A 23913-nucleotide genomic window follows, 5' to 3' on the forward strand; every position below is an offset into this window, starting at 1 on the left:
GGAGCCGGCTGCGGCGGCGGCGGCGGCGGCGGTGGCGGCGGCGGCGGCGGGCGCGGGGCGAGCGCGCCGAGGGGGCGGAGGAGTTGCCGTGGGTTTGTTTACGCATTGCTGCCCGGCTCGGGGCACAGCCCGCACTCCCTGATTGGACACAAACTGGGGCACAGCCTCTCGCCGCCTCCCGCCAGGCCTCCTCGAGCAGCCTCCGCGCAGCTCCCGGAGCGCCCTGCCCGGCACGGCCCGCGGCGGTGCCCGGGCCTGGAGGGGACGAGCCGCGGCGGCTACCGGGGGCGGGCGTGAAGCCACTCGTTGGCCCAAGGCTCGCGATCGCCCACCTGTAGGGGCCCGACCTTGGCAAGGAGAAATTCGAAACTTCTGAGGCTGGAGACTTCGTATCATTCAGCCATAGAAGGGGCATTTCCCTCCCCACCCCCGCAACAGACGGAGGAATCTTGCCCTTGAACGGATAGAAAGCAGCAGCTCAAATGTGCCCCTTCAGCGATGGTCAAGCCGAACCTTCCTCAATAAGCTATCCCCCAGAGCTCAGTTTCTTCCCGGCCTCCAGGTTCGCTGCTTGTATTCTGTCCTCACGCAGCATTCAAAGTTGCCATCCCAGAAGTGACCTTGCCACATGATGCCCAAGATCCCAGATGACTCCCCATGGCCTCAAACCCCAAGTCCTTAGTCTCAGAGTCTTCCACAGCTGGGCCTCCACCAGTCAGTCTCCTCTTCTCCACTGCCCAACCCTCACCCCCAAAACCCTTGCCTATGGACAACACCTTAGATGCCTCTGTTCTTTCGAGACTGATTTTGATCCTGCTCTGTTCTCTGCCAAAAATCCCAGAAAACCCTGTAGGTCCCTCAGCTTGTCAAACCCTCCTAAGCTCAGCTTGTCTAGCATCTCCTACCATCTCTGTGCAGTCTCCCTGAACCCCGTGCAGAATCCATCCCTCATGGTTGGCATCAGTCTGGCTTGAGGGTCAGTCATGTGCTTACTCTGTGCCCCGATTAGTCTGTGGATTCCTTAAGAACAAGAGCCTGGTTTTAACAGGGCCCTGGGGATGGGAGAGATGAACGCTGTAAGAACAAAATTGTCACTGAGTGTCTGCAGCTCTGTTGGTACTAGAAAAACTCAAGAGAGTCTCTATCAAGAGGATCTCCTGATAGTCTGCAAACCTCATCTTGCAAAAAGCAAACACTTCCAAAAACTGAGAATGCCCTCCATTTCCCCTGTGTCTCTGTGGTCTTCCCCACCACACCTAGCTATGTGCCATCTATACACATAATGGGCACTTGATAACTCTTGGGGGAGTAAAACTGAAATGTTCCTTAAACTCAGGCTCAAGGTGATTAAAGTGAATACAGTAAATCATGGAGGAATAGACATGAATGGCCATGAACCCATTCATTTTACAGATAGTTCCTAGGCTAAGAGTCCCTCAACTCTGACAGCTAGTATGGATTTGTCACTCTCCAATCAAGTACTGGGGAAGTAGACCCAGACCCTTCTCGACTCTTCGGATGGCTGGATTTCTTTCTCTTTTTAGATTCGCTGCTTCCAGTCCCACTGGGAGCGCTGCCTTTGAACTCTGAGGGTAAATCCAAGTGAAAGTTTTCTTTCCCAGGCAATTCAATAATGATGATTTAATGCAGCAAATTAAGTACAAAGGTGTTGAAAGAACTGGAAGTGCAACCAGGGGAAAGTGAGGCAATCCTGAGATTAGCAACTGCTGGATGCATCTCCTCTCCTAGGGCCCGAGGGACAAAGGGAAGAAGCTGCCAAAACCATGAAGGTCTTGCCCAGTGAGAGCTGGAGCCATGAAGGAAGTTACAACTGCTGCTGGAGGTGCCTCCCAAAGCCAAGAAATCCCCTGGTTTCTTCCTCCCACCCTCCAGAGCCACCCAGTGTAGAAAGCAGAAGCCAGCTGACAAGATGACAGAGAGCAGGGGTCAGAACCCCTACGGTACAGATCAGCGTAGGGAAAGGAGGTAGATCAGAGAGCGCAGTGGCAAGCCACTGGCATTCAGGGCTTGGGCGAGGCACCTGCTCACCTCGGGGACTCTTCCTCCGCACAGGATTCTGCAGGAGCAGAACAAACTTTCATTCCGAGCCCCAGAACTCCCTTCCTCCCTCTGTTCCCCTTTTGCCCCTTTGCTTCCATTTCTCCTTCTGTCTTCTTCTCTACCATAATTCCCTTATATCTCCTTTTTCTCTCTTATTCTCTAGCTCTCATTTTTCTCTTCGTGTTCCAGTATATTTCCTCCTAACTTCTCTTTCCTGCCCGGAGTCTCTGCTTACCTCTGTTTGTCCTTCCTGGGCAGGATGGCAGCCTGCTTCAGCATGAAGGAGAGGAGCAGATTCCTATGGCAGGCCATGGAATTCGGAACTGTTGTATAGTCCCTTCCAGACACTGTGCTAGATATTTCACATATGGTATCTCATTTCATCTTCGCCTCACCTACTACCTGGGCACCAGTGAGTATAACTTTGGTGGCTTCACTATTGCCCATCAGAGGGAAGGCTTTGCTGGTGCAGGTCACCAACGTCACTGCTCTTAGCTTTCCACATCTGTGAGTGGCTTCTTCCGCCCTTTTTCCTACCCTATGTCCTTTCCTTCCACTAGCTCAAACATTTCTCCCAGATCTCAACCCCCAACAGCCTAATAGACCTGCATTCTAACTTGGCATTTCAGCTAGCTTTTGAAGGATGGGTAGAATTCAATAAATGGAGATCAAGGAAGGGCCTTCTTGGGGGAACAGTGGATAATATGGTCCAGTTTGACTGAACAAAATGTCGAGCTGGGATCTAAGACCAGATTTCAGATATTTGCCTTTAGATTTCAGTTCTCTAAGACAGACTACTCAGAAACACAGACTAACCTTAAGAATATTAAGTATGGGTATAATTTATATAATCAGAATCAGAATATTTTAAAGCCAGAAAGCAGTCAAGACATTGTCTGGCCCAACATGTCATTTTTAAGTGAATGACCTGAGGCCTAACAGGCTTAGGTAACTGGAGTATGTCGATAGCTAAACGCAGACGTTAGAGTTTGATTACCTGTGTTCAAATGCCTGCTTTGACACATGTGAGGTTATATGACCTTGAACTTATCTGTGTTTAACATTCCTCATCTATAAAATAGGAAAATGAGAGAATCTACCCCAGTGGGTCATCATGAGAATTAAATGTTTTTACAGGTAAAACAACACAGTGCCTGGCATGTAGTCAGTCTTCCATAAATAGAGTTGAGTATTATTAGGATTTCCCATGGCTATTCGGCTAGCCGGTATTTACCAGAGTCAGAACTTGTCCCCAGATCTTTTCAGCAGGAATTGAGTGTTCTCTCCATTCCTAGAAACTATGTCTTAGGGTGCTCATTGAATGCCATCTGAAAACATGGTGCTCCTCTGGTCTGCTGTTTAAAGAAGTTCTCTGTTATGCTTCCGGATGCCATTCCTCTGTGCACCTCCTTCCACCCGCTCTAACACCAGCCTCAGCAGCCCATTGTTCAGTAGGGACTGACTGCGCTTGGTGGAGTTCTGGCAGAAGGAGGGGGCATGACAAATGAGCAAGGGGCCTCTATTTCACAGTCAGCAATCTAGTTTACGGGTTTTGAGATAGTCATATTTGACAAATTTAAATTTCAAAGGACAAAAAAAATGTTGAATTAAAGGGGTTTGAATGATCTGTCATCCTGTGGCCTATAGAGCATCAAACCTACCAGCTTCAATTATGATGGTTCCTTCGGGGAGCTCCCTGGGACCAAGAAAAAGCCTTCCTCTGACTGGGTGTCCAAGCCTTCAACACATTGTGATGGGGGAAGAGAATCTTCTTGGTCCCTCCACTTTTCCTTTCTGAGTCTCGGGCTCCACTTTTCAAAACTCCCCATGAGCTTCATGTAGTTCACTCTCTGGACTGTAAGCTTCTTGAGGCAATTAACCCCATTTACTTACCTTTTAATCTCTGGGACCTAGCTCAGGATCTGGGGTCTACCCGGTGCCCACAGTCTGCTGAACTGACGAGAGCGATGCCACACACACACACACACACACACACACACACACACACACGTCCTCCGAAAGGGTCCCTCCTTCTCCTCCTTCGAATCTTTGTCTCCTCAGTGATGTCCTTAGCTAGTTGTCAACCTGCTCCACTAATTCACCGGAAAGCATGACAACAGCTGAATGTGAAATAAATGTGCATTTTACAATACCAACTGCATTCAAAGGGGGTTATTTTAATGGTGTAAATCCAGCAGTATTTTAAGAGGGTCAGGAAGACATTTTTGGGGGGCAGCTGGGCTTTCCTAACACCTTCACATCACACCACATACACTACATCTTACCTCTCCTATAAATAAAGGCTATTTGACTCTCATTGTTACACATTTTACTTCAGATTTCTTAGGCTAAATTGTAGATGGCCCCCATTCTATATATGGCTGCATTAATCATCCTGTCTAAGTCACTTCTTAAAAGGCACAGTTTTCTTTAATCTTAAAAAAAGTTAATCAGTGTCCCATTTTCTCTCTCTCTTTTTTTTTTAAGATTTTATTTATTTATCTGACAGAGAGAGAGACAGCGAGAGAGGGAACACAAGCAGGGGGAGTGCGAGAGGGAGAAGCAGGCTTCCCGCTGAGCAGGGAGCCCGAGGCGGGGCTCGATCCCAGGATCCTGGGATCATGACCTGAGCCGAAGGCAGATGCTTAATGACTGAGCCACCCAGGCACCCCCCATTTTTCTCTTTGACTTCAAAGCCAGACCAATGACCCAATACCTTGATCGCTCACTGATCAGTGTGCCAAGGACCGGTACGTAGAAAGCACTTAGGAAATGGTAGTTATTTTATTATTGTTATTTATTATCAGTATTATCACCTTAAAGAGAGGAGAAAAGCTCTTCTCTGCTTTCCTTCCAGATTTCTTTCAGAAATTGAACTTTAGCATCACTTTAGGGAGAGATAGATAATTCATGGTAATCCAATTTTCCGGGTACCACTTGTTTCTGTTTCCCAAAGAGAGGCTGGAAGGATGATTAGGGGTTATCGCACTGCTAGGGTCCTGTAATCAGCCTGGTCCTCTCCATCCCCACTCTGCTCTCCATAATATTCTTGATAAAATGGGAAGCACTCAGGCCATCTCTGGCCCAAGAAGAGTTCATAGTGACAGACCAAAGATTTGTTCTCTGATTGTGTTTACAATTCCTTCAGGGCTTTCTCCTGAATGGACCAGAACATTCTCTGTTGCGTTCTGTTTGTTTTTCTGCCTTGGATGACAATTTAGAGAAGAGAATCTCCCCAGTGGCTTCCCAGCAAATAATTCTTTTATTCTCACCTATCATACTTCATTTCCTTTCCTTAGGGCAGCTTTTGCACCTTGATCATCAAATGGTCTGATTTAACTGTCTTCTTCTCTTTGATTATAGTAAAAACAAGTAAAACCTCTCATTACTGGGTTTTTTTTTTTTTTTAAAGATTTATTTATTTATTTATTTGAGAGAGAGAAAGAGAGAGAGAGAGAGAACATGAGGGGGGGAGGGTCAGAGGGAGAAGCAGACTCCCTGCTGAACAGGGAGCCCGATGCGGGACTCAATCCCGGGACTCCAGGATCATGACCTGAGCCGAAGGCAGTCGCTCAACCAGATGAGCCACTCAGGCGCCCTCATTACTGGTTTTATTTTAATAGTTTTTTATTGTTATGTTAATCACCATACACCATTAGTTTTTGATGTAGTGTTCCATGATTCATTGTTTGTGCATAACACCCAGTGCTCCACGCAGAACGTGCCCTCTTTAATACCCATCACCAGGCTAACCCATCCCCCCCTCCCCTCTAGAACCCTCAGTTTGTTTTTCAGAGTCCATCGTCTCTAATGGTTCATCTCCCCCTCCGACTTATTCCCCTTCATTCTTCCCCTCCTGCTATCTTCTTCTTCTTTTTTTTTTTTTAACATATATTGCATTATTTGTTTCAGAAGTACAGATCCGTGATTCATCAGTCTTGTACAATTCACAGCGCTCACCATAGCACATACCCTCCCCAATGTCTATCACCCAGCCACCCCATCCCTCCCACCCCCCCACCACTCCAGCAACCCTCAGTTTGTTTCCTGAGATGAAGAATTCCTCCTATCAGTGAGGTCATATGATACATGTCTTTCTCTGATTGACTTATTTCACTCAGCATAACACCCTCCAGTTCCATCCACGTCGTTGCAAATGGCAAGATCTCATTCCTTTTGATGGCTGAATAATATTCCATTGTGTATATATACCACATCTTCTTTATCCTTTCATCTGTCGATGGATATCTTGGCTCTTTCCACAGTTTGGCTATTGTGGATCATTATTGGTTTTAATGTCCCATTCCAGGTAGGTGTTCCATGAAGTCATCTTTGGCCCACTGTATTTCTGCATTGTACTTGACATACCAGGCCTTCGCCGATCCCTTGCTTTCCTCAAGTGTCTGTTGCCCCCTGAGCATCTGGTTGTTTCTATTTGAACATCTGGTTTTTTGTTTTTTTGAGTCATAGCAAAAATCGACCTTGGCCTTCCAATAATGAGATTTTCAAAGATCCTAGAATCATAAAATGTTAAAGCTGGAAGGACTTAGGCAGATAACAGAGGTCAACTGATTCCTTTTATAGTGAGAAACCAAGACCCAGAGAAGCCAAGTGTCAGGTGCAAAGCTATGCAGCCTATGATAGGAGAAAACTAGAACCAGGCCCAAGACTCCTGCTTCATTTGTTTCTTGTGAATGAGATTATGATGCCTGGAAATAATAATATGAGGAATTTACAAGTGTCTTCTTCCAACATGTTTACCTTTTCATATCATGGTTTTCCTGCTACATTTCCTGGAGGCTCAGAGGAATAAGAATTCCACAATTGAAAAAAATGCAACCATAGGAAGACATGACTTACAGACCTGAGACTATGTCTCTTAATAATCATCTTTCTTTTCTAGTGGTTCTTTGTACAGTGCACACAGCACATTCTCAACAATGATGATGGTGACGATGGTGGATGATGACCAGGTCTCACATCACTACGCTGTCAGTCCTCTTCTACATTTTGTTCTCAATAGTTCCAGCTATTTCTGAGTTTCAGGCCTTCTGGAATCCTGGCTCATTTAGCTTAGGGTTCTTTAAGAGGATGATGGGTGTCTTTTCAAGAGCTGTCTTCCATTGTGAGGGTGATAACTTCAAATGGTTAGAGACCTACCCTCAAGCACACACACACACACACACATTTTGAAACTTTTCTAAAGTTGAGGAGGTGTGTTCCTAAAATAATACCAACTGTTGCATAAACAAAGCATTCTCTGGTCAGGTAATCCGAAAAATACTAAACGAAACAGAATGAAATAGGGTTGGTCAGTTTGTTTTTACTGGAATTCACAGGATCTTTAAAACAGTAATGTGAATCCTGAATTTCTAAGGGAGGGTGGTGAAATATGTAGAATTCCCCAAACATATTTGACCATCAAATCATTTATGGGACTGGTGTAACATGGAACAACCTTTAGGAAATGTTAAATATCCTTTGGGTTTCAATTAGAGTATACAGTATTCCATTTGTTCTAAAACTATCTGTTTCAAAGGTTAAGATGCCCTTCCCTAGAGTTTGTTTTCTTAGATATAATGACTTAACCAGTGCCTCTTCTGCTCATTATTTATCATTTTAGGATCTAGATGCTGTTATTTCTCAGCCTGAATTTTTCCACACAGAGAAATCGTAGGTTGTTTAACTCTGACCTCATATCTGAGCTGCTCAATTCTCATAATTATTGCAACTGTCCTATTCTTTTCTACACAGTTTTCAGGGTGTAGGGTCAAAAAGATAATGATAATTATAGTAACGACAAGTAGCATTTCTGAGTGTGTACAGTGAGCCAGATATTGTGCTAACAGCTTTACGTGTAACATCCCACTTAATTGTCAGCACAACCCTATGAGATAGATATTATTATTTTCATGTTACACATGAGGAAACTGAAGTGAGTTTAAGTAACTTTGCCCAAGGAGGTCCCAGGGAAGGAGGGGAAGCTGGGATTGAACCGGATTGTGTTCAACTCTTAAGAATTCCAGGCCCCTACACTTCCAGTGTTAGTTCTACTTTTTAATGTATGTGCTGCCTTCCCAACTGGAATCCTTTAAGAGCAGAGGTCACGTGGTACAGACCTCAGTAGAATCTTCTCTGCTTAATGCAGCACCTGGCATGCTGTAGCCAATTTCCCTTTGAAGAGAAAGATGAAGCAACTTGCCCAAGCCATTCAGCTAGTAAATGGTGGACCCAAGATTTGAACCATCTCCCATACCTTGTGCATCATGGATTTCCCACAAGGACCATGTTCTGTGTACCAAGTGAGCTCTCTTTCCCCTTGGAGGTTGCACTCACTAGGCTTTTCATCATCCCAAACAAGGCATTTTGTGTCCCCCTTCTACCCCCCCAACCACCTCACCTGCCACCCCCAACACATTCATTCTGCCCTCTCCCAAACAGACTGTGGTTCTGGACCTAGGGAACTAAATCTACCTGTAATGGCTAATACCTCCGTAAGCAAGAAAGCACTTTTGTTGTTGTTGTCTGCTAATTTTGTTGGAGGTGTTTGGACGATGTTCTCAACCCTAGCACTTCACATTTGGAAGCCCTTCCAGATATCAAAATCTTTCAGTGTAAAATGAAAAGGCATGCATGGCCGGGGGCAGGGCGCCCCTCTCCCCCAGCCCCACATGTGGCCCCCCTGCACCGTTGGTTCCACGCGCCGTCCCACACCCCTGAGCACCACAGACATCCCCGCGGGCCACGCAACAGTGGATGGCTGGACACTGCCTGGCAAAGGGGTTAGCGACGGTGTCTCTCTGCATGACCTTGGCCTCTGCGGCCCGCAGGCCCAGCAGCTGCCCCAACATCTCGGCTGGTCAGAGCCCGTCTTCCTCACATGGGTTTCCTCCAAGCTTCATCATGTCAGATTTGAATGGCACCACTGAGGACTCCCACAAGAAGGCCAGGACGTCTCCGTACCCCGGCTTTAAAGGGGGAGCAAAGCCAGGTCCCCGATGAGAAAGTGAGTGGCCAGAGTACAAGCCTGTCGAGTACGCTGCTGGTTCCGTCTTGGGCCAGCTCATGTGGGCAGGCCCTCCGGTGGGCGAAAGGAACTTCTCTCCTAAATTCAATGAGGAGGATGGGCATGTTGAAAGAAGGAGCCAGAATGGTTTGTATGAGGTTGAGAACGGCAGACCTAGAAATCCCTCGGGTGGGACAGGGCTGGTGGGCAGAGGGCTTTAAGGGTGGTGGGGTCCCAGTCATGCTGCAGATCCCATCTTAACCAGGTAGAAAAAGGACAGTAAGGGAAAGAAAATTATCCATCCTTTTTCTGAGAGAAACGTCCTGCAATTTGTAGCCATCAAAAGGAAGGACTGTGGAGAATGCGCCATCCCAGGGGGAATGGTGGAGCCAGGAGAGAAAATGAGTACTACATTGAAGAGAGAATTTGGGGAGGAAGCCATGAACTCCTTACAGACATCTAGAGCAGAAACACAGGAGTTGGAGAAACAACTGGGCAAACTGTTCAGTCAGAGGCACTTTGTGGTCTATAAAGGTTACGTGGATGATCCCCCAAACACAGATAACGCATGGATGGAGACAGAGCCTGTGAACTACCACAATGATATAGGTGAGAATGGATCATCTTCCTCTGGAAGCTGGTGATGATGCCAAGAAAGTGAACTGGGTGGACATCAGTGATCAACTCCAGCTTTTTGCCAGCCATTCCCAATTTATTCAACTCGTGGCTGAGAAACGAGGTGCCCATTGGAGGGAGGGCACGGACTCCAACTGCCGTGAATAGTGACTTGGAGTCTCACAAAAGCCCAAGGTCTTCAAATGGACATGGGCATACATGAGACAAACAACCCAGAACTCCCACTGACCAGGACAGGGAACTTCTTTTGCTGATTATTTGCAAAACTGATCGCACTATGAAGGCTTTGTGTCAGGGAATAATATTAGACAAATATAGGGGATTAGGATCACAAACTTTCGGTTTTCCAGCTGGAAGAGGAATATAGTTACCTGTTGTATATGTTGTATTCTTGGCTTTTAACCACATTATGCAACTAATGCTCTTTGAAGAGTCATAGGTGATACAAAGATAACTTCTTACAAATTATAGCCTTTACTTTTCAGTTAGCTTGCATTTGTCACTTTTTTTTTTTTCCTACTGATGTGTTAGAGGGTGGTCTAATCTAATGTATAACCTGATTTTTTGGGATAACATTTGTTTTTCAAATTGAGTTTTATGTGAACTTATATTCATTGCTTTCAAGAATGAAAGCTCTCTGGTTATTCTTATTTTTAGGATCTTCAGTTTTATGGGAAACGTTTCATCTCTATTTTATTCATAAGGATCAAGTACTTATGAATAAGCCAGAAAAATAAAATGCATCAACAAAATGAGCTTAATATCCAGCCCTCTGGTCATCAGAACTATTTCTAAACAGAATGGACGAAGCTCAGGATATGTGTTTCCTCTCATCTCAAAAGACTCAATAAATGTGAGCATTTGTCTCTGAAGGGGAGATTAGCATTGCAAGATGTTTCTTAGGGACAGGTCTTGGGATGAACTCCTGGGGAAGGGAGGAGAAGGAAGCCTGATTAGGTAGAGTGAGACATTGAAGTTGAAGCCCAGTGAAGGCATCAGCCAACCCCACCTGGAGCTCTGGAGCTGGAAGGCCCTTCTCACCACCCTGAACTGGGAGTTCAGGCCTTTAAACCCCTTTTTGACCAGTCACTGGATATGGGCTGCTCCTGGAAGGAGGTGTGACCTTGGGAGAGACAAGTTCCTCAGCCAAGGCAATCCCAACAGAGGGCTGGCAGCTGAAGGCCATCTTCTGGTAACACTCCTAGCAGCTAAGAAGGGGAATCTGGGAAAGGGGAGGGCACAGGCATTACAGGGTCTACCACATATTATTATCCCAGCTTTATAGATAACAGTGGAGGCACAGAGAAGTTATGGAACTTGAACCAAGTTTTACAACCAGTCAGTGTTGGTGGGAATAGACCATAGCCTGTGGCGTGTGATGGCTTACATCCTTGACCACTGTACCAGTCCCTCCAGCAGTTACACTCTTATAGTCCCCAGGTTACCTGTGCAGTGTTCCTTTAAAAAAGAAAAGAAATTACTATTATATCTCTTCCTCACGCACATTTAGTCAGAGTTCCCTTTTCTAAACCTGAAGGACATATGCGTGGTCTCTATTGTTTTTCTCTTGAAAGATGTATTTACATGGGTGATGATGATTATAAAAAGGTTCACTCATGGATGCCCAGCATTGTTCATGCTCAGGAACAAATTTAATACACTGCTTTTCTTTGTGAATTCTATAACTGCTTGTTTTAGGATGGAGCCATTTGTTCTATATAATATTTTCATTCCAGTAACTTTTCCAGGTGGGATATGCTCCCTGTCTATTTGAATAATTGAGGCACCTGGTTGACCAAGCATATTTTGAATGTTCCTCAACCTACTGCATTATTTTTTTTCAAAATCTAAGCTCCTAAAAGAAAATACACTTATGTTTATACACACACACACACACACACACACACACACACAGACACGTACACACACATACACTAATCAATGCAAAAAAAACCCCCCTGAAATAACAAAGGTCTAATGTCTCAAATTTAATATAGCTAGAACAGAATTCTTGATTTTTTTTCCCCAAAGAACTCTTGATTTTTTTTTCTCCAAGAAAACTGTTCCTCCGTCAATCTCCCCTGGTAACTGGCACCAAAATCTACGCAATTGCACAAGAAAACAAGGAATTATCCTAGATTCCTTGCTTTCCCTCACTTCCCACATCCAATCCATCTGCAAAATTTTGCTCTACGTCCAAAAAATATATCCCAAATTATTCCCTGCTTTCCGCCTTCAATGACCACCCTTGTCAAGCCACCATCCCTCCTTCTCTAGACCTATTGCAATCACAATCCTCACAGGCCCTCCTCCTTCCACTCTTGCTCTCTCACAGGTTAATTTCTACACAAAAAAAAATTGAGGTGACATATTAAAGAATGTCAGTCATATCATGTTCCATCTCTCTTAAAACTGTGCAATGGTTTCTTTTTGTACATGAACTAAAACACAAACTCCTTACCCAGGCCTACCTGTTCTGAATAGTCCCTATGTTCTAGTCCGATCTGGTCACATTCTACCTTGGGCTAATCTAGCCTTTCTCTTCCTGTCATACTTTCTATCTGCTTCTGCCTCAGAGCCTTTGCTTTGCTTTTCCCAGCTTAGAATGTCCCTTCCATATCTTCACAAAGTGGGCCCCTTAGGTCAGTCAGGTCTCATTCAAGTAACACTTCCTCAGAGAGAGTTTTCCTAGCCACTTAATCTAAAGTAGCCTACCCAATCTGTTTTTACTCTCCCACCTTGTTTTATTTTCTACATAGTATTTAGCACCAGCTGGAAATTATCTTGTATATTTCTGTCCCCTTACAGGTGATTCTAGAGATTTTTTCTGTTTTATTGACTGCTATACCACCAGTATCTAGAATAGTGCCTGGCATGTCCACAAATCATTTGGGGCTAACAATTTTCTATATAGTTGTCTTTTTTTTTTAAGTGTATAAATGTGGTCACATTATCCTTCATCTAACTTTCTTATTTAAAAAACATTTTATCTTGAAATGATTTTAGACTTACAAAAAAGTTGCTAAAATAGTACACAGAGTTCTTGTATAATCCTTCACCCAGCTTCTACAAATGTTGAGAACTTATTTACATAATACAACTATTGAAACCTGAAAATTTACATTTAATTTAATATTTTTTACTATTAACTAATCTATGGATCTTGTTCAAAATTTTCTAATCATCCCACTAATGTCCTTTTTCTGTTCTAGAATCCAAGGATTCCACAATTCATTTAATTGCCACGTTTCCTTTATTTCCTCCAAATCTGGGAAAATTCCTTTTTGTCTCACATGACTTTGACACTTTTCAAGGTGCTGGCCAGTTGTTTTGCTAGAATGTCCTACAATTTGGATTATTCTAACATTTTCTTATGAATAGGTCAAGGTTATACATTTTTGGCTCAAATACCACAGATACGATGTTGTTTGGCTAAACTTTTATACTGAAAAAATTAAGGTGTGTTTTTCAGTGCAATCACTACTAGATACTAAATAGTCTATGCTATATTTTATTCACAGTTTTTTTAAAAGTAGGCTCCACACCCAGTGTGGGGCTTGAACTCATCACCCTGAGATCAAGAGTTGCATGCCCTACTGACTGAGCTAGCCAGACATCCTAGTACATGCTATATTTTAAAATGTCACTGTGGAATTTCCAACCACTTTATACTACTTTCAACCAGCATTTTTACATTTTTATGCGCACACACAGCGCGCACACACACGCACACACGCGCGCACACACACACACGCGCGCACGCACACGCACACACAGCGCGCACACACACGCACACACGCGCGCGCGCGCACACGCGCACGCACACGCACACACTCCACTGAATGTGTGCATTCTAACCCTCCCACTCCTCTGTAAGAGAAGGTGTCCAGGAAGCTCTGAATTTCATTCACTATACTCTTTATCCTCTTTCTTGAAGTTCATGAGATGACTCTTGAATGATGTGTTGTACCACTCTGTCAGTTACCTCTTTCTACCAAAAAAAATCCTGCAAACAGCCCTGAAACACTGTAGCTTAAAACAAAAAACATCTATTTCATAAGTTTGAAGGTTGACACGGCTGGATTTGATAGGGTGGGTTTTTTTCTGGTCATGACTGGGACTCATGTCTGGGAATTGGCTGGCTTTTGGCTAATCTTAGGATGACGTCAGATAGGATGATTAAAGAGAATCATCTCTGCACCACAAGTCTTTCCTCTGCTATCAGGCTAATCCAGGTATGTTCTTACCGGCAATGGCAGAGATCAAAGGTCAGATGGAAACATGGAAGGGTTCTTGAGTCCCAGGCTCAGAACTGGCCCTGAGCCATTTCCCTGCAGTCTATTAGAAAAAGCAAGTCATAGGTCAACCGAGATTTGATGTGTGAGGAAACGACTCTACCTCTTTAGTGAGAGGAAGTGGAAAGTCACGTGTCAAAGGGTATGGACACCAAGACATGTGAAAAATTGAGGCCATTTGAACACGCAATGGTTCTACATCTATTGTGCTTTTTTTTCCTCTATCAGTTTTATTGAGATATAATTTACATACCATATAGCTCACCCATTTAAAGTATACAACTCAATGGTTCTTACTATATTTGCAAGGCTGTGCAAGCATCATCGCAATCACTCTTAGAACATTTTCATCACCCTGTAAAGAAACCCTGTACCTTCTCCAAGATGCTTTCTCTGACTCCCATGCTAGAGTTAATCCTTTATTCCCCTGTGTGGTCTTGTATGTATTGTTCTATTGCAGAACTCTATTGCAATTTATTTTTATTGAAGCCCAACATTGTACTTTATTCAGTTTTTACATTCCCAGTATCTAGCACAGTGTCTGATTGATAGTAGGTGTTCAATAAATATCTACCAAAAAGAAGAGACACAAGGTTTTGCCAGCTCAACCCAGCAGTTTACTCATTGCCATTTCTTGGGCCTATGGCAGAAGTCCAAAAGTATATGTTTGTACTGGTGCAACTTTGAGCCACTTTCTACACCTGGCGATGGTTGGGCAATTGTTCACTTTGATGAATCATTCCCGTTGCTCTCAGCATGCTGCTGAGCACTTCGCTTTGCTTTCTATCAGGGTCGTTATCAAATAAGACGACAAACTATTGAGAGTGAAATTATGGGGAATTACAAAGTAAGAGGGTGGGGAGGTTTGCTTCATCATCTGCTATAAGTTTGGAACACACTGTCCCTGTGTACCTCCCATTTCCTTGCTGTCTAATAACAACAGGTACATTTACTCTGTGCCAGGGACTATGCATGCATCAGCATTAATGCTTTCTTATCGGGATCAAACAAAACACATTTTAAGACAGTCTTTTACAAAGCCAAGACAGATTTATCTATGGCACTTCAAACCAGCAGCTTTGTGAGAACAGAGGCTGGGCTGTCTTTCTTTCCCAGCATCTACTCATATGCATTTAATAAGATCCTGAATGAAATATAAAAGCTAAAAAAACACATATCATGAAAGACTTTAGAGTGAAATAGGGAGTCAAATACAAATAAAAGCCATTTTATTCAGCTCTGATGAGTTTTTTGACGCTAAGTTTACATATGACAGTATACTTTCTAGGTGAGAAAATTTTTGTCTTTTGGGAGTTCTTGAAAGATTTTGATAGTATACACTTTAAAAATGGAAGATTGTCAAGACTTTCCTCCTGGTTGCATGTACTGTGAATACTAAAATCACATTTCAATGTGGTAAAGTTTGCTCCCAGATTTGTCACTAACTGGCTGTAGGAACTTGGGTAAGTTGCTTCATTTCTCCAAATTTCCTTGTAGCTTATAAATTCTATAAGTGTTAAATTGACAGATATGTGCAATACTTTTATATGTATGTTGTTGGAGAGAATATATGGACTTACACATTTATAAATATTATACATTTATAAAAAGCAACTTTTCCAAAACAGTAATAAGGATCTTTCTATGGGAGAAACCTGAATCCTGTTATGATTATAATTTCTTTTAAAAAATAGTTTAAGAAAATTGGTTTACTAGTTATCTTTTTTACTTAGCAATATTACCTCAAATACATGGCTTAAGGCAACACACATTTCTTATGTCATGGTATTTATGGATCAGGAATCTGAGCATAGCTTAACTGTTTTAGGGTATTAAAAGGCCACCATCAAGGCATCGACTGGGGCTGCTGTCTTATCCGAGACCTGACTGGGGAAGGATCTGCTTTCAAGCTCATGTAGTTGTTGGAAGTATTCGATTTTGTCCAGGTTGTCGCACTGAGGGACTCAGTATGTTGCTGGCCGTTAACCAGAGGCTGCCCTCAGTTGCTTGCCACTTGGCTCGCCTCTTAGTCAGCCCACAGCATGATAGCTTGCTTCTCCAAAGCCAACAGGAGAGAGTTTCCTAGCAAAACGAGCAACAGTGTTACATAATGTTGTCACACATATGTATTCATGTATATTCTGTCACATTTGCTGTATTCCAGTGATGAGAAACAAGTCACAGGTCCCATCAATACTCAAGGGGAAAGGATCACACAAAGCATGAGCACCAGGAAGTTGGGATCAAGGGGACCACTTTGGAGTCTATGGGCCACAATTGGAAAATTACAAAATGTATATGAACAGTAAAGTCGGGTGAAATTCTAAGAGCGACATCATCCCCAAACAAGCACACCTACAGACCTTGCAACAAGGGAAACACCCTATCCTCCATTTCAGAAAATGCTGCCCTCTATAGGTCAGTCTTCAAACCTGGGAGATACCCTTGGCTCTTTGCTCTCTAGCCAGCCTACTCCCAACCCAATCCACCAATAAGATCCAAACATGACCGTTCTATTTCCACTGTTTCCCCACTATTGAGTTACCAATGTCTTTCCCCCAAACACGGTCTGACCATACTTCTCAGCTGGCCTTCTGGATTCCACTCTTGCCCTTTCTTATGATCCACTCTTCATAAAGAGCCAGAGTGCTTTTCTTAAAACGTAAATCAGATCATGTTATTCTCTTGCTAAAAATCTTTCATTAGCTTCCTACTGGATGTAAATAAAGTCCAAACTCCTTTATCTGATCTATAGGACCCAAAATAAACTGACCTCTGCCTATTTCTCTAACCTCATCTGTTATTATATTTCTCTTTATACACAACTGCATTGTTAATTTGTTATAATGACATATTTTGATCTCATAAGCTAAAAATAAATAAGATTAGCATTATTAAGTCTAAGAGAATACAATATCACTTGAACAGAATAAAGTAAGTTTTAATAAAGCTAAGCATTTGAGACTAAAAAAAAATTTTAATGAAAGAAACATTATTTAGAAATAATGGCTTTATGGGTGATCCATTGAATCATGTATCAGATAATTTGATCCAAAATGAGATATCTTAAATTAGATGTACTTTTGAAATGATATAAAACCCCAACTTAAACTACTAACATACATTGAAACTAAAATAAGGTAACATGTTTATCCACAAAGTGGTAAGTTTTATTATTTTGGGAGGGGGTCAGGAAAAATTTGTTATATATGTGGTTTATTAGTTCAGCTTCATCAAAATTGGAGTTATAAAATCATGTCCATAATAAATTCTAAAAGTAGAATTACACATTCACAGAAGTTAGTTTTCTTACATTTCTTATTAGTTAAAGCCAGGAAAATTCACTTTCTAATTATGTGGGTCCAAATGATTCATTTATCACAGACTACCCAAGCCACCCGGGTGTGTTCACCCAGACAAATTAAATCTGAATTAAATCTGAATTTAACAGCTCAGTAGCTGAATGAACTTGTTCAGTATATTCAAACTTTTGAGTCTCAGTTTGCTCATAAGCAAACAAGGATAATAATAACTACCTCTCGAGTTATTTTAAGGATTAAGGGAGGCAACTTATTTATTGGCACATTCATTGTAGGTACTCTGTATAGGTTGTTCTCTCTTTTTCATCGCTGCTTGGCTAATCAACCTGAAAGTACCATAGATTGATCTCTTTTCTATTTCTATTCCCCTTATGTTGGACCTAGGATCAGCTTGGGCAGAAGAATTAGAAAAGTATCATAAAGGCAAAATCATCAAGACTTGTCTGGCATAGAGGAAGAATAAGACAGAAGCCATATAGGAGTCCACGATTTCAACTGGATGTGATAAATTACGTAGGCATGCTGAAGGAATTTACATTTATTTGTGGATAGGTAAATCACGGACCATGACAGAACACTTCAGTAAGTGATATTTTTTACTTATTCAATAATCTATGCCACTGTACCCCTCCCCTGTGTTTTGAATGTAATGAGTATTAATTTGAAATAGGAAATCTATGTGGTTGTTTAGGGTATTTTAGAAAAATTGTCAAGTATTGAATGTAATGCAAATTCAGTACTTACATTTCTCACCAGAAGTAGTTGTTTTATCAGATGAGTATTATTTCATTATTATTTCATTTCCAGAGCAACAAGGCCTTTTGAATATCTCAGATTACTTTTGGGAAAAAAGACATTGCAGTTACTTGCAATTTAATGAAGAAAATTCTTTTATGGCTTCTCACTTTGGGATGCTGTTAGATTGTGTTGGCATGGTGTAGGGAGAATCTTCTAAGTTCTACAAACTCTTGGTGGTTTTTAACTTTGTCTTAGATTCTAGAATATCACTGTATAATTTTTAGTATGGAGAGGCACTATTTCATTAACTTAGCCTGATTTGGTTAATAACCTACCAAAACAAACTCAGTGAAAATTCTTTCACTTTCTTTTTTAACCTGAAGCCAATAGCTTATTCCTTGGTTAACCATCGTGTGCAATAATAGAAGATATATATATTGATCTCTGCCCTGTTTCTGGCACAGAGCTCCTAAAACCTGTGTAATTTCCTAAGTGAAAAGAGCACTAGGAGTATCTTTTGTTTCACTGAAGTTACTCTGGGTTGGGTCCTGGATGGGTCCGGGATGGGGGCTGATCACCAGAAAGACAAAACCATGATTAGAAGCTTGGAATTTTCAGCTCCACCCCCTCATCCTCCAGACAGGAGAGAAGGGCTGGGAATGGAGTTGGAAATTGATCATACCTATGTGAGGAAGCCTCCATAAGATCCCCGTAGTATGGGGCTTGGGGAGCTTCCAGGTCGGTGAATACATATACACCAGGAGGGTGACGTACCTTAACTCCATGGGGACAGAAGGTCCTGTGTTCAACTCACTCCCAGACTTCTCCTTATGTATCTCTTCATCTGACCCTTCATCTTATCCTTTATCATATCCTTTAATAAATTGGTAAACATAAGTGTTTTTCCTGAATTCTGTGAATCACTCTAGCAAATTAACTGAATCCAGAGAGGGGGTTGTTGGAGCCTCCAATCTATAGCCAGTTGGTCAGAAGCAAGACGATAACCTGGGTTTGTGCCTGGAGTCTGAAGTGGGGGATGGGAGTTGGGGGTGAGGGTGGGGGGAGGGGCAGTCTTGTGGGACTGAGCCCTTAACCTGTGAGATCTGAGTTGTCTGCTGGTAGATAGTATCAGAATTGAGTTAAATTGTAGGACACCCACCTGGTATCGGAGAGACTTGGTTGGTGTGGGGAAAAACCATGTATCTGGTGACCAAAAGTGAATTGTTTTGTGTGAGTAGTAAAGAAGAGTCACAGGGAAGAGACACACAGTGGGGAAGAGTGTGTTTTTCCCTGCAACAGAGGTAGACAGAACTGAATTTTTCAGTACATACGAACACACAAATTCTATCTTCCCTTTGGGTTTGTTGACAGGTAGGGTGACCAGCTGTCCCAGTTTGCTCAGGACTGTTCTGGTTTTATCACTGAAAGTTCCATGTCCTCAGAAGACCCTCAGCCTTGGGCAGACCAGGATAGGTGGTTACTCTATCAGGTTCGTTAGGCAAAAATGTTTATTGAGTACCCACTTCATGCCAGGCTTTAGAGTTACAGTGTTGAGCAAAACACACACTGTCCCTGCCCTCAAGCAACTTAGAAATCTGCAGCTAGTCCATCCATATCACATGGAAATACAACCAAGATGAGTAAGCAGACAGGGGTAGACTGGGCTTTGACCACGTGATTAGTATATTTTAAAATTTCATTTTCCAGTTGGTTACCACTGTTATGCAGGAAAGTCCTATTGATTTCTGTATATTGGTTTCATATCCTGCCAGTATGCTTAAATCTCTTAAATTTATAATATATTTAGATGCGTTTGGATTTTCTGTATTACAGAATCATATTTTCTGTGAATGAAAATTCATTTTCTTTTTTTCTAATTCTTTCATATCTTATTTTCTTATTTTATTGCACTGACTAGGACTTCCAGAATGGTCCTGAATAGAAGCAGTGATAGCAGACATCCTAATATTGTTCCTCATTTTAAAGGGAAAATTATACATTTTATCTTTAACTATGATATTAGATGTGTGTGGTTGTTTTTTGTTTGTTTGTTTTTTGTTTTGTTTTGTTTTTGATTTTTTTTTTTTTTTGAGAGGGAGAGTGTGCATGAGCGAGAGGGGTTGGAGGGGAGAGGGAGGAGAGAGAATCTTAAGCAGGCTCCATGCTTAGCACAGAGCCCGAGACAGGGGTCTTGATTTCACAGTCATGACCTAAGCCGAAATCAATAGTCAGTTGCTTAACAAATCGAGCCACCCAGGTGCCCCTTAGATGTGTTTTTAAGAAGATAATCATTATAAGGTTAAAGTTTCCTTCTGTTCCTATTTGCTAGAAGTATTTTTTTTCATTAGGTTCAGAGGTAGAATTCAGTGATTCATCAGTTGCATAAAACACCCAGTGCTCATCACATCAAGTGCCCTCTTTAATGCCTATCACCCAATTATATCTTCCCCCTACCCATCTCCCCTCCAGCAACCCTCAGTTTGTTTCCTAGAGTTTAGCATCATATGATCCTCTCAATAGATGCAGAAAAATCATTTGACACAATACAGCGTCTTTTCGTGATTAAAAACTCTCTACAATGTAGGGATAGAAGGAACATACCTCAATATCATAAAAGCCATCTATGAAAAACCCACAGCAAATATCATCCTCAATGCGGAAAAACTGAGAGATTTTCCCCTAAGGTCAGGAACATGACAGGGATGTCCACTCTCAACACTGTTGTTCAACATAGTACTAGAAGTCCTAGCATCAGCAATCAGAAAATAAAAAGAAATAAAAGGCATCCAAATTGGCAAAGAAGTCAAACTTTCACTCTTTGTAGATGACGTAATACCCATTTCTGCCCTATGTAGAAAACCCAAAAGGCTCCACTCCAAAATTGCTAGAACTAATACAGGAATTCAGCAAGGTTGCAGGATATAAAATCAATGCACAGAAGTCCGTTGCATTTCTATACACTAACAATGAAGCAGAAGAAAGAGAAATTGAGGAATTGCTAAAAGCTTTATTAGTAATCACTGTTGAATTTCCTTGAGCATTTTCTCTGCATCTACTAAGACAATTAGAAACATTTTCCTTTTATTCTGTTGATGGGCTGATTTAAGTGGCAAATCCCATATATTCTTGAGATAACTCATGTTGTTCATGGTACCATGTTTACATGTGGTACATAATTTGTTAATGTTTTATGTAAGGTTTTGCATTTTGGTAAGGTATAATATTAGCCTAAATTATTGTTTCTCATACTGTCATTTTCTGGTAAATTCTTGTGTATCAATTAGTTTTTGCTGCATAAAAGAAAAAAACAAAAACCACTTCAAAACTTAGTTGCTTAAAACACAAACATTTATTATTTTACATGATTCTCTGTCAGCTATGGGTAGTTTTTCTGATCAGAGGTCAATCAAGTGGCAGCTTGGCTGGGCCTGGATGATCTGAGATAGCAACAGACCTGTCTGGTGCTTGGCAGGATGGTTGATTTAGGAAGCCTTGGTTGAGAAGGTCTGTCCTTGCCCCATATGGTCTCGAACCCTCTAAAAGGCTGGCTCAAATTGTAACTTTTTCACATGCTAGTTTCAGGGTTCTCAAGAGCCACAAGAAAAAATAAACCCAAATATGCAAATACTTTTCAAGTCTCTGTGTTACATTTACTCCTGTCCCATTGGCCAAAGCCAGTTACACGGCCAAGTCTAAAGACACATGAGAAGATAACACAAAGGATGGGAATTATGGTGGCCCTTTTATTTATTTATTTATTTTTAATTGTCAAAATTTTTTTATTATTATGTTAATCGCCATACATTACATCATTAGTTTCTGATGTAGTGTTCCATGATTCATTGTTTGCATATAACAGCCAGTGCCCCATGCAGTACGTGCCCTCTTTAATACCCATCACCAGGCTAACACATCCCCCACCCCCCTCCCCTCTAGAACCCTCAGTTTGTTTTTCAGGGTCCACAGTCTCTCATGGTTCGTCTCCCCTTCCAATTTCCCCCCTTCATTCTTTCCTTCCTTCTATCTTCTTCTTCTTCTTTTTTTTTTAACATATAATGTATGATTTGTTTCAGAGGTACAGGTCTGTGATTCAACAGTCTTACACAATTCACAGCGCTCACCATAGCACATACCCTCCCCAATGTCTATCACCCAGCCACCCAATCCCTCCCACACCCCCGCCACTCCAGCAACCCTCAGTTTGTTTCCTGAGATTAAGAATTCCTCATATCAGTGAGGTCATATGATACATGTCTTTCTCTGATTGACTTACTTCACTCAGCATAACACCCTCCAGTTCCATCCACGTCGTTGCAAATGGCAGGATCTCATTCCTTTTGATGGCTGCATAATATTCCATTGTGTATATATACCACTTCTTCTTTATCCATTCATCTGTCGATGGACATCTTGGCTCTTTCCACAGTTTGGCTATTGTGGACATTGTTGCTATAAACAACGGGGTGCACGTACCCCTTAGGATCCCTACCTTTGTATCTTTGTGGTAAATACCCAGTAGTGCAATTGCTGGATCGTATGGTAGCTCTAATTTCAACTGTTTGAGGAACCTCCATACTGTTTTCCAGAGTGGCTGTACCAGCTTGCATTCCCACCAGCAGTGTAGGAGCGTTCCCCTTTCTCTGCATCCCCACCAACATCTGTCGTTTCCTGACTTGTTAATTTTAGCCATTCTGACGGGTGTGAGGTGGTATCTCATGGAGGTTTTGATTTGGATTTCCCTGATGCCAAGTGATGTTGAGCACTTTTTCATGTGCCTGTTGGCCATTTGGATGTCTTCTTTGGAAAAATGTCTGTTCATGTCTTCTGCCCATTTCTTGATTGGATCATTTGTTCTTTGGGTGTTGAGTTTAATAAGTTCTTTATAGATTTTGGATACTAGCCCTTTATCTGATATGTCATTTGCAAATAACTTCTCCCATTCTGTATGGAACCAGAAAAGACCCTGAATAGCCAGAAGAATGTTGAAAAAGAAAAGCAAAGCTGGTGGCATCACAATTCCGGACTTCAAGCTCTATTACAAAGCTGTCATCATCAAGACAGTATGGTACTGGCACAAAAACAGACACATAGATCAATGGAACAAAACAAAATAGAGAGCCCAGAAATGGACCCTCAACTCTATGGTCAACTCATCTTTGACAAAGCAGGAAGGAATGTCCAATGGAGAAAAGACAGTCTCTTCAACAAATGGTGTTGGGAAAATTGGACAGCCACGTGCAGAGGAATGAAACTGGACCATTTCCTTATACCACACACAAAAATAGACTCAAAATGAATAAAGGACCTAAACGTGAGACAGGAGTCCATCAAAATCCTAAAGGAGAGCACAGGCAGCAACCTCTTCCGACCTCAGCCGCAGCAACTTCTTCCCAGAAACATCGCCAAAGGCACGGGAAGCAAGGGCAAAAATGAGCTATTGGGATTTCATCAAGATACAAAGCTTTTACACAGCAAAAGAAACAGTCCACAAAACCAAAAGACAACTGACAGAGTGGTGGCCCTTTTAACAAATAATCTACCACATTTTGAGTCTTCCCTAATTCTGAGATAGTTTTAGGCCTTTCAAGGCCAAGGACCAAGAATTTCCTACAGTCACTTTTCATCACCCATAGCCTGGCAAATAGACTAAACTAAGACCTCTTTTTTTTTTTTAATATTTTATTTATTTATTTGACAGAGAGAGAGAGAAAGCACAAGCAGGAGGAGTGGCAGGCAGAGGGAGAAGGAGGCTCCCCGCGGAGCAGGGAGCCAGATGCGGGGCTCCGTCCCAGGACCCTGGGATCATGACCTGAGCTGAAGGCAGACGCTTAACTGACTGAGCCACCCAAGCGTCCCT

At 42.2% G+C, this 23913-nt stretch overlaps 1 pseudogene; it reads left to right on the forward strand.

Moving 5' to 3' along the window:
* The first annotated feature begins 8817 nt into the window (after nucleotides 1-8817).
* On the forward strand, nucleotides 8818-9850 carry LOC112830577 (ADP-ribose pyrophosphatase, mitochondrial pseudogene; annotated as a pseudogene).
* Nucleotides 9851-23913: the final 14063 nt, after the last annotated feature.

This window comes from Callorhinus ursinus, unplaced genomic scaffold (assembly GCF_003265705.2).
Source record: "Callorhinus ursinus isolate GAN/ISIS: 27379988/994484 unplaced genomic scaffold, GSC_fseal_2.0 scaffold20, whole genome shotgun sequence".
In the NCBI taxonomy this organism is placed as follows: domain Eukaryota; kingdom Metazoa; phylum Chordata; class Mammalia; order Carnivora; family Otariidae; genus Callorhinus; species Callorhinus ursinus.